The sequence below is a fragment of the Antechinus flavipes genome, chromosome 6 (assembly GCF_016432865.1).
Source record: "Antechinus flavipes isolate AdamAnt ecotype Samford, QLD, Australia chromosome 6, AdamAnt_v2, whole genome shotgun sequence".
Taxonomy (NCBI): Eukaryota; Metazoa; Chordata; class Mammalia; order Dasyuromorphia; family Dasyuridae; genus Antechinus; species Antechinus flavipes.
The window spans coordinates 140341237-140353849 of record NC_067403.1 but is presented as its reverse complement, the minus strand read 5'-3'; positions in this window follow the sequence as shown (position 1 = coordinate 140353849).

Sequence of the window (12613 nt, the reverse complement as noted above, 5' to 3'; positions counted from 1 at the left end):
ATGCCACTAGAGGGTCTGTGTCTGAAGAAAATCATAAAAGAGGGAAAAGGACACACATGTGCAAAAATGTCTGTAGTAGCTCTTTTTGTGCTAGTAACGAAGTGGAAAATGAGTAGATGCCCATCAATTGTGGCTGAATAAGTTGTGGTATATGAACTAATGGAATATTATTATATAAAAAATGATGAACAAGCCAGTTTTAGAAAAGTCTGGAAAGATTTACATGAACTAATGGTGAATGAAACAAGCAGTACCAGGAATGCGTTGTACACAATAACAGCAAGATGATCAATTTTGAAAGACTGGTTCTTCTCAGTGGTTCAGTGATCCAAGGCAATCCCTATGGTGTTTTTCTTCTTTAAAGTATAATATTGGTTCTCTCTGGGAGCAGGTTTCTTGGGGAGGTTTTCTGGAGGCAGCCTTAGTTTCAGTTGAAAATAATAATCATCCCAAATGCAGCCAGCTGATAAAATGGAAACGTTTATTTTCTCCTTCCTTGGGACCCGGTAGCTTTCTTAGAGGCCTATCTCTCTGCTTGGTTCCAAGAGCTCCCTCCGAATGTCTCCAAATCCAAAGGTTTGTCCTTCAGCCTCCAGCCAGCACAAAGGTGGAAAATGGAATGAATCTCTCTTGCCTCTGAGAGAGGGCTTCTGGCTCTCAATCTCCTAGAGTGCTCCTTCTGAGTCTTGTCTCCTTGCCTAGGGCTGGGCAGCATTCTAGAGAGTCTTTCACACCAACCTTGGTCTCAGTGGGGGAAGTGCAAGAGGCCAGCCACCATGGTGGGATGAATGAATCTGGTTGCACCGCTGAGAGAAGGCTTCTCCTGAACTGACTTGATTGGCTCACTGAAGCTGTATTTTTGCTCCTTCTCCAAGAGTGGGATTATGGGATCCAAGAGTGGGATTATAAGTTTCCTCCCAGAGTGCTCTCTGGCCCTAAGAGCCTCTTGCTTATATGAGCTCTCTAAAGGTGTGAACACAAGCATTGTTTCTATCAGTTCTACTTAGTACCTTGTTTCACATTCTGGCTCATAACATCTCAATCATACTGAACCATGCTAAATTAGATAATTATTGTCTCTATCAACTCTAATGACTTAACACTTTGTGAGGATTCCAACAAATCCCAATAAACTTTGGATAGAAAATGTCATCTGCATTCAGAAAGAGAACTGTGGAGATTGAATGTAAATCAACACATATTCTGTTCACTTCTTTTTTCTGTTTTTTTTTTTTTTCTCTCCTGTGGTTTTTCCCTTTTGCTCTGATTTTTATCTCCCAACATGATTCATGAAGAAATATGTATTTTAAAAGTTACTATACATGAATATCTAGAAAAAATAAAATGATTAATAAAGGAAAAAAGAAGGAAATGAAAAATAAAGAGAACCTGTATCAGTAGAAAACTGAATTGTAGAGTATACATGTAGGGGAGGCCAAGTAGGGAGACAGGGAAAGGCATAAGAAAACAGGAAAGTATGAAGAATTTTAAAAACAATAAAGGATGTCATAAGTTGCTTCTATAGTTTATTGAATAGAGTGAGGGTTATTGAGAAGATCCACTTTGGAGTAAATGAGCAATGATCTGAAGCAGGGAGAGATATATATGCTATTTTCATAAGCTGGACAAAATGCGATGAAGGTCTGCTCCAAGGGAGTAATAATATTAGAAAAGAAGATAGAGTCTACAGGTTTCAGCAACAGATATGGGTAGTAAGAGAGAGTGAGGCATCAAAGATAACATAAACATAACACTGGGACCCTGGATAACTGGTAGGATAGTACCCAGAAAATAATAGGAAAGGAAATAAGGAAGCCTTAATTGGAAAGAAAATGAGATGTTTTCACTTAACTTCTTTGGACCTTGCTTTTTTTTTTTTTTTTTTTTCATTTGTAAAATATGCGAATTAAACTAAATGACTTTAAAGATCCCTTTCGTTTTTAGATCTCTGGACAATTCAATTCCTTTACTTAAACTCTTTAGGGCCTCCTTCTTTTTTCTGCCAAATAAAGAATAAACTTTTTATCATAGCATTTAAAACTATTTTCAAAGTGTAACTCCAAACTTACCTTTATAACCTTATTTTCTATTTCTCCCATCCATCCAATTTTACATTACTTAAACAAATTCCACTGAAGAAAACAACTCCTTTTAAAATAGAATTAGTCAAATGAAAAAGGAGGTATAAAAGCTCACTAAATAAAATGATTCCTTAAAAATTAAAATTGAATAAATAGAAGGTAATGACTTTATGAGAAATAAACAAAAAGACAAAACCAAAAGAATGAAAAATAAACTAGAAGACTGTGAAATAATTCATTGGAAAAATAAGTAATCTGGAAAATAGATTCAGAAGAGACAATTTTAAAATTATTAAATTATCTGAAAGCCATGATAAAAAAAAAAAGAGCCTAAACATCATCTCTCAAGAAATTGTTAAGGAAAATGACCTTGATATTGTAGAACCAGAGAGTAAAATTGAAATGGAAAGAATACATTGATTACTTCCTGAAAAATATGCCAAAATAAAAACTTCCAGGAATATTATAGCCAAATTCCAGAATTCCCATATCAAGAATAAAATATTGCAAGGGGCTAAAGAGAAACATTTCAAATATCATGGAGCCACAATCAGGATAACAAATAATTTAGCAGCTTTTACATTAAAGGATACAATTCTATTCCAGAGTGCAAAGAAGCTAGAATTTCAACTAAGAATCAGTTATCCAGGAAAATTGAGTATAATCTTTTAGGACAAAAATGAATATTCAATGAAATAGAGAACTTTCAAAAATTCCTGATGAAAAGACCAGAGCTAAGTAGAAAATTTGACTTCCAAATACAAAATTCAAAGAAGCATAAAAATGTGAACAGGAAAGGGAAATCATAACAGACTTACTAAGATTAAACTGTTTACATTCCTACACGGGAAGATGATAATTGTAACTCATAAGAACTTTCTCATTTTTAGAGCAATTAGGAATATCATATAGACAGGAAGCATAGGTGTGAGTTGAATATGAAGGAATAACATCTAAAAAATAAAATTAAGGAGTGAGAAAGAATTTTACTGAATGAACGGGAAAGGGAGAGGTGAAATGGCATAAATTGTCTCCCATAAAAGAGGCAAGAAAAAAGCTTTTACAATGAACAACAAATTACCAGATCAAGAAAGTGTGTGTGTGTGTGTGTGTGTGTGTGTGTGTGTGTGTGTGTGTATTAGAAGAAATTATATTCATGAATGTCCATTTTTTCTTTACTTCCTTGTAAATTGTTCTTTGGTTCTCTGCTGAATACTTTATTTTCTTTATTCTTTTTCTCCCTGTCATTCCCTGCCACTTCCAAGCAAGCTATAGTTGAGAAAATATATTTATGTAGATATATACACACAAGTACATCTCACATATACACACGTCTTTTCTATGCCTGCTGACTCTTTAATTTAATTTTGCTCCATAACTTGCCTTGCTATTATTTAACCTTTCCCCACTCAAGAATCCCTCTCTTGTCTTCCTCCCTGACCCTTTGCTTCCCCATTCACCCATTCTTCCCTCCCTCCCCTTATTTCTTTATAAATTTTGGAGGATACTATATCCTTCAAAGTATACATATAGTATTGCCTATTAAACCCATTCCTTATGTGAGTAGGTTTTCAGAATTACAAGTCTTTCTCCCCCCTCTAATATCCCTGTGTCTATTCTTCCTCTGCACCCCATTTGTATAACATGATTGCAATTTTTTTTGGCTTATGCAATTGGGATTAAGTGACTTGCCCAGGCTCACACAACCTAGGAAGCATTAAGTGTCTGAGGTCAGGTTTGAACTCAGGTCCTCTTGACTTCAGGGCTAGTGCTCTATCCATTGTGCCACCTAGCTGCCCTCATGATTAAAATTTTTACCTTAACTCTTTCAATCTTTCTTTTGAGCAAGCCTATTGTTAATGTGAATCTTAAACATATAGCATTCATTTTGCATTAAAAAAATTTATTCATGTTGAGTTCCTTAAAATTGATTTTTCATATTGGCTCTTATATGTTAAATTTTCTGTTAAGTTTGGTTTGCTCCTGAAAAATTTGCAAGTTCATTGGATGCCAATTTTTTTCTCATTCAAAATTATAGATATTTTTGCTGGCTATAGTATTTTTTTTCACAGGTCTAGTTCTTTTGAATATCAGAACATATGATTCCAGGAGCCGAGATCTTTTATCGTGGCTGCTGATTATAATTGTAGGTCCAGCATATTTGAATTTTTTTGTTTCTTGCAAAATTCTATCTTTAATTTGGAAATTTCAAAATTTGGCAATAATATTGTATATTTTTCACAAAATATCTCTTTGGAGTGGTGATTGGAGGATTTTTTTTTCCTATTTCTACTTTCCCCTCATGTTCTATCACTGCAGTACAATTTTCTTGGATTATTTCCTGTATTATTTTGTGAAGGTTCTATTTTTGGTCACAACTTTCTAGCAATCCAATTATTCTTATATTTTATCTTCTTGATCTATTCTCCAGATCTATCATTTTTCTTATATTTCAAATTCGGTTCTATTTTCTCATTCTTTATAATCTGTTTTGTTATTTCTTAGTCTCTCATAGATTCACTGGCTTCCCCTTACCCAATTCTAATTTTCAAAGAATTATTTTCATCTTTGAGACTGTACCTCCTTTTCTAATTGGTTAACTTTTTTTTTTCATAATCTTGTTTTTCTTGGATTTTCTTTTAGTTTTTCCTCAATGTCTCTCATTTGATTTTTAAATTATTTTTTTAAGTTTTATAAATTCTCTTGGGATGGGGAGCCACTTCACTTTACTCATTGAGATAGAAGCTTTTTTTTTTTTTACTACAGTATCCTCCTTTGAAGGTGAACCCTAGACTTCTCTGTTCCCATAATATGCTTCAATGGTAGTTTTTTTTTTTTTCTTTGCTGGTTCATTTCTTTAAAATAAGAGGTATTTATGGAAGCACCTCTAATTGTGGGATGGGGGATGATGCTCAAGCTTTCCTTCAATTCTCTCCTCTGACCAGGAACCCTAAACTAGAGCTCCATCTTCTGCAGGTGCCAACACCCAGCAACATCCTTGACCCACTACCTCTGCACTCACCAGGTGCACTAGGATACCTGGGCCTGGCATTCCTAAACAGACAAGGTTCACTTAGTCCTCCTGGACTCAAACCCCAATTTGGCTAAGAGTCAGAGAGGGAAAAGTGTCTGAGATTCCTGCTGAGAATCCAGCCATCCTTAGGTAACCCAAGAGATCCCCATAAGGCATTTCTAAGGAGCTAATCTGCAGGTGTTTGCACTTCACACAGATTAATTCCTAGCCTGGGGTCTTTCTTCAGATTTTCTCAAGTTGTATCAGGAGGACGGACCCCTCTTCTGTCCCAAGCTTCTTGATTTTTCACTGGACTGTGTTCTCTTTAATTTGGGAGTTTCAAAATTTGGCAATAATATTGTGTTTTTTTCACAAAATTTTGTTCTATTTGTGGGGAAAACTAGGAAAGCTTGAAATTTACCAGCCTCTCCACCATATTCCAAAAATTCTCCCCCATCTTGTTACATATTTTAAATCTTCCATGATATTTTGCTGGAAAGTGACAATGTTTTGTTTTGTTTTTATTTTCCTTTTTTGTCTTTTTTGATTTTTTTTCTTATGTTGTAATTAGTTTTAAATAAATAAATATATTTTTTAAAAGGTTTCTCATGGGAAATGGGACTTTTCAGCTGGGGTTTGGGCTCTAAGGAAACCAGGAAGAGAAGATAAGGAAAAATAATTCCAAGCATGGAGAACAGTCAATGAAAATTCCTGAAGTTTAGAAATCTACTCAACATACTGGAGGAGGCTTTCTTTCATTTTCTTATTTATAAATACCTAAAAAGCACTGAGCTATGTCCTTTCATTCTAGATACATTACCCACTTACCTCCAATTTCTATTACAAAAATCTTTAGTAATATCTTTTAGGCAAATTATTACACATGAGGCATTTTTGATATAAAAACAAAAGTTTTAGTCTTATTATATTTGCCATACAACTTTCCAAGGCCCTTGTGTTATGTGAAATTGTCTAAGATCATGGTATTGGAAAATCAATCATAATACATAAGAATATTGGGATTAAATAGATAATATTTCACATCAGGAGGCAATTTGGGAGCATCCTCTTCTTTCCAATTCATTTTTATCTTGCATCTTTTAAAAATGATGAATCATAGAAGTATATATTATAAAAATGGAAATTATGAGCCAGGTGCTCTCAGAAAAACCTGGAAAGAATTCCATGAGCTGAGGCAAAGCAAAATATGTGTGTGTAAAATAATAGGAATTTTGTAAAATGATTAGCTGTGAATGACATAACTATTTTCAGCAATACCATGATCCAAGACAACTCCTTGTGATGAATAATGCTATCCAGAGAGAGAACTGATAGTGTCTGAATGCAGATTCAAGCAGGTATACCTTTTTAAAAAACACTACCTTTCTTAAAGTAGTTTTTTTTTTTGGTTTGAGTTTTCTTTAACAACATATTATGGAAATGTTTTGCATGATTACACATGTACAACCTATATTAAATTACTTACATTCTCAGTAGGGGATGGGAAGGAAGGAAGGGAGAAAATCTGAAACTCAAAGTTTTAAAAATGAATATATATATATATATATTTTTACACATAGGTGGGGAAAAACTAAATCAGAAAAACATCCTTTTTTCTGTCTCTGGCAAAATCACATAATTATAGCATTGTTTTGACCAGCAGTAGGTGTTCTTTGAGTTCAGATAAATATTGGACAAACTTGAACAAATACCTTTGTTTCCATTATAAAGTCCAGCTATAAATCAAATGTATTCCATTGTTGCTGTTATCCCTCATTGTCAGGGCTACAGTTTATTATGTAAACATTGGCACAAATATTGACATCTCCCCATACTATCTTGCATCTGTCCACTAGGGATGGGCCCCCCGCATGTATGCTAGATCCCATCCTTGCTTGCAAGGCATTTCTCTCCCTTCTATTTGATCTCTGACTGTCCTATCTCAATCCTGTTCAGTTTAAACGGCTCCCACCACTCATAGACTAGAGGCCAGTTCTGTGCAGTTGAGAAAACATATCACCCCGTTTTCTCCTTGTACAGTTATTTAGATAATTATATTCCTCCTACTTTTCCTCAGAAACTTTTAACTTTCCTAAGGACAGTTTCATGTCATATCTCAGTTCTTCCAGAATCTAACCTCTAATACCTAAGACAGAATTTCTGTATCTTTACTTTTTAATTTCTTTTGTCACGAGTGACTTTGACAATCTAATGAGACAGATGAAACCTTCTTAAAAGGTTTAAAAGGGGAGATTATAAATGAAATAAAGTATTTTTATTTGGTTATCAAAATATTATTTGAAAAAATATTTCATGGAAGTTAAAATCTTCTGTATTAGGATGTAAAAAAGATGCTTTAAAACACCTGTTGAAGTGTTGCAAAAGTTCTATATCTGTCAAAGAGGTACTGTTGTGGACAAAATAAACCCTTCTCAATTCATGCATGTTTAACATTAGTATACATACAAGAAGATAGGCAAATTGACCGTCACAAGGGTGAATGGACTTATCCTTTTTCAAATCATTTATAAGCATGAAAATTAAAAAGAAGATAACTTCAAGAATATAAAGTTCAAAATTTATCCCTCATTAATAGCAAAATAGTCCTTTCCTCCCTTCCTCCAATGCCAACTGAAGGCAAACAATGCAGTAGTAAAAAACCCAAACATTTCTCAAACTTGACCTCAGGATCAAATGACAGTATCTGTGCTTTGGAAAAAAAAAGTGATAATCTACTAAATGGCTTCCTAATGATCTGAAAGAGTTAATGCAATTTCTCTGAGTATCTCATAGGGAAAACCAAGACATTTCAAAAGGAAGGTTCACCATGTCTAATCTCCTTGAAATAGTGAAATCAGGATCTATTTTACATCATGAGAAAAAAAAAAGTGCACACATTTAACTTATTAAAATTGTTGTATTTTTTCCAGGAATGGTCCATAACTACTCATAATAGACTTTACTTATATCCAGCTGTAGGCTAAGCAGTTAAGTAGGCAGTATGCTCAAAACAAAACTAGATTAAATTTAAAACAAATGAAAATTTACTTAGGACATTTTTAGGGAAATTTCCCTGGATGACATTTATTAGAAAGGAGGCAATTTTTTTCAAAAACAAAACAAGCAAGCAAGAATAGGGCAACCATGAGATAATAAAGTTTTGTTTAGCTACTGTCAATTAAATTTTAAATACTGGAGCATTTCTATGAATATAAAACTACCTGACCAATTTTAGTCTTGTTTTCTAAGAGTTGTCCTAATAGAAGGGAAAAGAAATCATTAAAACTTTGATGATTTAATTATTTAATGTCAAAGGAAATCTTAACAACTAACTTAAAAGAGAAAACATACAATAAGAAATTTACACTATTTACCTTAAGAGTTTCACTGAATATTTCACAGGATTCCACTGGGAGGTCAACATTGTACTCAAGCATTCAATGGTACAACTCTAGTTAATTGACCTGAGGTTTTTGCTTTAAGTGAAGGGCCACATATATACTACTATTTTTCAAAATTGTAACAAAACATTATAATTTGATTTCCCAAAATGTTGGTTCAAATAAAAACTTTGAGCTTACTTGTTGGAGTTTCCATGAAGTCCAATTCTAAGATCACATTTTTAGGCTGGATCTTAAAATAAGAAAAAAATCACAATACACTAACTGGGGTATTTAAATATATACATATAACAGTGATTAGCATGGTACCTGATATAAAGTAATCAGCTATTAAATACTTGTAGACTTGTTGACTGATCTGTAATATGCTTAAAACAACTTATTCCTCCTTTTTTTCACTTAAAAATCTTTTAAAATAATGGGAAATAGGAGAAGATAGATATAGCACTTTCTCAATTATCTCCTCCAATAAGCATGCTGGAGAAAACTCATGGACAAGCAGCAGCATCAACTTGCAAAGGTAAGACTTCTCCTTTTTATTAACACAATCCTAAAGAGTAATTGTCATTATTTAATGAATGCTATAAGCAACGTAATAAAGTTATCCTTAAAGATTCTAAAGTAATAAAATGATCTCTTAGAAAAACCAAGTTCTGAACAATTTTTTTTTTATTTTTGCTGCTTAATATAAAAGATAATGAGAGTGTTTTTGCTTTTTGAGTTTTTTAAAACATAAATAATGTTAGGGAATTTAATTATTTGTATAGACCCAATTATGGATCAGTTTTCAAAGTCATAACTACAATGTGTGTCTTGGAATATATCTCACAGGATAAGCTGAAGAATGTTATTCTAAACTTAAGTCTGCTCTTGTTATTAATTAAATAATTGCTATTTTTGTTATAATTAAATTATTATTATCAAACTTGCTATCATGTTCTCCTTGCATTCTATAGTTCAAAAACAATTTTAAATGCTTGAAGTTACAATATTTGCAAGGTATACGAGTTCTATTCCTTACACTTCTTATAGTTTATGAAGCATCTAAAAATTGGAAATTTGAATCAAGGAATAGCAAGATTAGGGTCAAATGCTACTTTCACTATAGCATTCATGATCCTAAACAGTCTAATCATAGGAAAGCATAGGAATTAATTTACTACCAGATAAAATTGATGTTTTTTTTTCATAGTTGTAGATAAAAATTCAGGATTGTCCACATCTAGCAATATATCCAAATATAAACAACTTTATTCTTCATCCATACTATAAATGCATTAAATGTTCAATTTAAGTCAATAATGGGGTTCAGCCCTAATTCCTTCTGTGATGAGGTATGAGGTAGTAGGTTGTTTTGTTTTCATTTCAGTTGTTTCTTTTTGACTTCTCTTTGAATACTAACTTTTGGACAATATTATTGTTATTTAGAAACAAAAAAAGATTTTTTCCCTCAAATATTCTTCACACGTAAGAAGTGTGAGCTTTTTAATGTCAGTGAGAAAACAAAAACTTCACAGACTTATTTTTACCAAAATGTCATACATAATGTTCATTCAACTACTTAAAAGTCAAGGTGGAATTATATCCTTCTTTATCATGAAGACTACTTTTTCAAGGATAATCTTTTCATTCTTGAAAATCCTACAAACAAAAGTTTGTCCATGGAAAAATGGAGATATTTTGAATACTAAAGTCCTTTATTCAACAACACAGAAATTTCACAAAAAACAACTTTACTGGGCAAATTGAATCTATTTTTTTTTCTTTTTTACAATTTTGCACATGCCCCATTAAGCGAGTTCTTTTAAAATAAATACAAGGTTTTCCAAAACTTTTTTTTTCATAATTGCACAAGCATACATAAACCTTACACAAATATCTATTAGAAAATTTAATAGGTAACTGCACAATTCAGAAATAGAAGAACACTGTGAAAGGAGTACATTTTTTGTGGCCCACATTTCTGAAAAATCTCCAACTTACCTGCAGTTGTGAAAAATGGAACCCTTCCTAATGTAGAAGCTATCTTTTATTCACTAGAAATACAGATCTCAGTGTGAAACTGCCAAATTTAATAAAAAACAAAATGTGCAACATTTAGCTGTTACATGAGAACCAACTGTTTGATATCACTATGCATCTAACCATGATCAAAGACCCACTACAGCTTTTTGCAGAATGCCTTCAACCCTGGATGGTGTGTTCACTTAGCAACTCTCTTTTTTCATTACTCTATTACAGTTATTGTCAGCATAAAGACTTTATATGCATTAGCATTAATTGTATGACTTTCATGCCAGGGATTCTGATAAAAGGAACTATTCCTTTCTCTTAGGGAATGTTTAATACTAATTCCCTGTAAGCTCTGTTCTTTATTTAAGAGTATGTTGAAAGAAAAAGAAGTAGGTTTCAGGGTCATGCTATCACACAGGTGAAGAAGGAATCTTTGGAAACCCATAGGAAAAGGGTGATGATCATCTTCATAGTGCCACTTTGTGGCAGTGCCACACCTTTCACATAGCCAGATAGCTCAGATAGCTCAGATAGCTCAGAGAGGAAAAGAAATATGATCTGCAGGCTCCATCCATTCACAACGTTGCTGAATAATCCTGTTGAAGTACAAACATGTTCCTAGTCCTCACTACCATCCTGCCACTCTGCTTTTATCTATCCAGATATGTTAGTGGAAGTTTTTCTCCCCACTGGAATTAGTGGGAACATACCACCCTCTAGGACCATATGCTTTTTTTCAATCTTTCCATTCAATTAGCTTAAGTGTACTTTTAAAAAAAGTTGTCTTTAATGTACACACTCATGAGAATTCAAAATTATTTTCTGCATTTTCTTGGTGTTCAAAATGAAAGGAAAAAACCCCAGCAATAATAATGATGAAGAAACCTCTCACATTATATAAATATTTTGAAGTAATGAGAAAATCAAATTTTTAGTCAACTTAATAAATAATAATCTAATGTACAAATACTTAATCTGTGATGAAAAAAATAGAACCCAGAAAAGGACTGTCTTTCTTTAAAAAATGTAAACCAGATTGCTCTACACCCACTATAATATAGTTTTATTTTGTCAAAACAAAAATTGTGTCAATGAGCAACCATCAAAAAAATGCATGCAAGAATCAAGAAAGAAAATCTACTTTTGTCTGTTTTAATAATTAACAGGTTTCTCTTAAAATGTTTTGAATTGACATGTAAAATACCACATTAACATTATACAAATCCATTAATTATTTCAAAAGCAAATTTTAAAAACTCAAAAAAAACATACAACATTAAAGCACTTCAGACAGTGAGTATATTGCTACTGACGATTTTGTATGGTATCATTCTCCTATGGTATCAATTCGCCTGAATTGAATTTTATTTTACATTTATAATGACAATTTCTAAAAAATATGCAAAGTAAGTGTATCAAACACTGTTGCAGACTATGCTCAATTTTAATTGTTCAGTAATTTGGTTAAATACTTATTCTCATTGGTCCCACAGTAGAAACAGAGGTCCTGATTTTAAAAAAGTCTAAAATGAAACAGTATCATATAGAAAGCAACCAAATCAAAGAATAGAAAACACTTTATCTTTATGGTGATTTTATTGTATTTTTTCTAAAACACTGACAAGTTATACACACAAGGGATTTATTTCAAAAGATATTGCCTCCTAAGACTTGCAAGCATTTACATCAGAATTCATGAAAACTAAGGCAAACCTTTTTGGCTTTCCAATTTGTTGTTTGTAAGCTCCTTCAATTCATAAACACATTAATAATTGTCTACCACACACACAATGCCTCCTATGCTTTTCTGGTCCTTCAAGCCACTCTCAATTAAAACTTACAACTAAGTCTTATAAAATCCAATTGCTATTTTAATATTTCCTGATTCCTTTCCAAACTCAGTTATTCTTATTGTCTCCAAGCAGTATTGGCAAATGAACTTCTCTCATAATCATTTAAAATTACTTTTTTTCCAGCAAGTAAATGAGGTGGGAGGTAAAGAGGAAGAGATGAGAAAAAGAGAAAGTCTAGGGATTGAGAAAACCCAAGGTAAAGGAAAAAGGTAGAAATATAATGATTATATGAACACTTTGTATATTTTACCT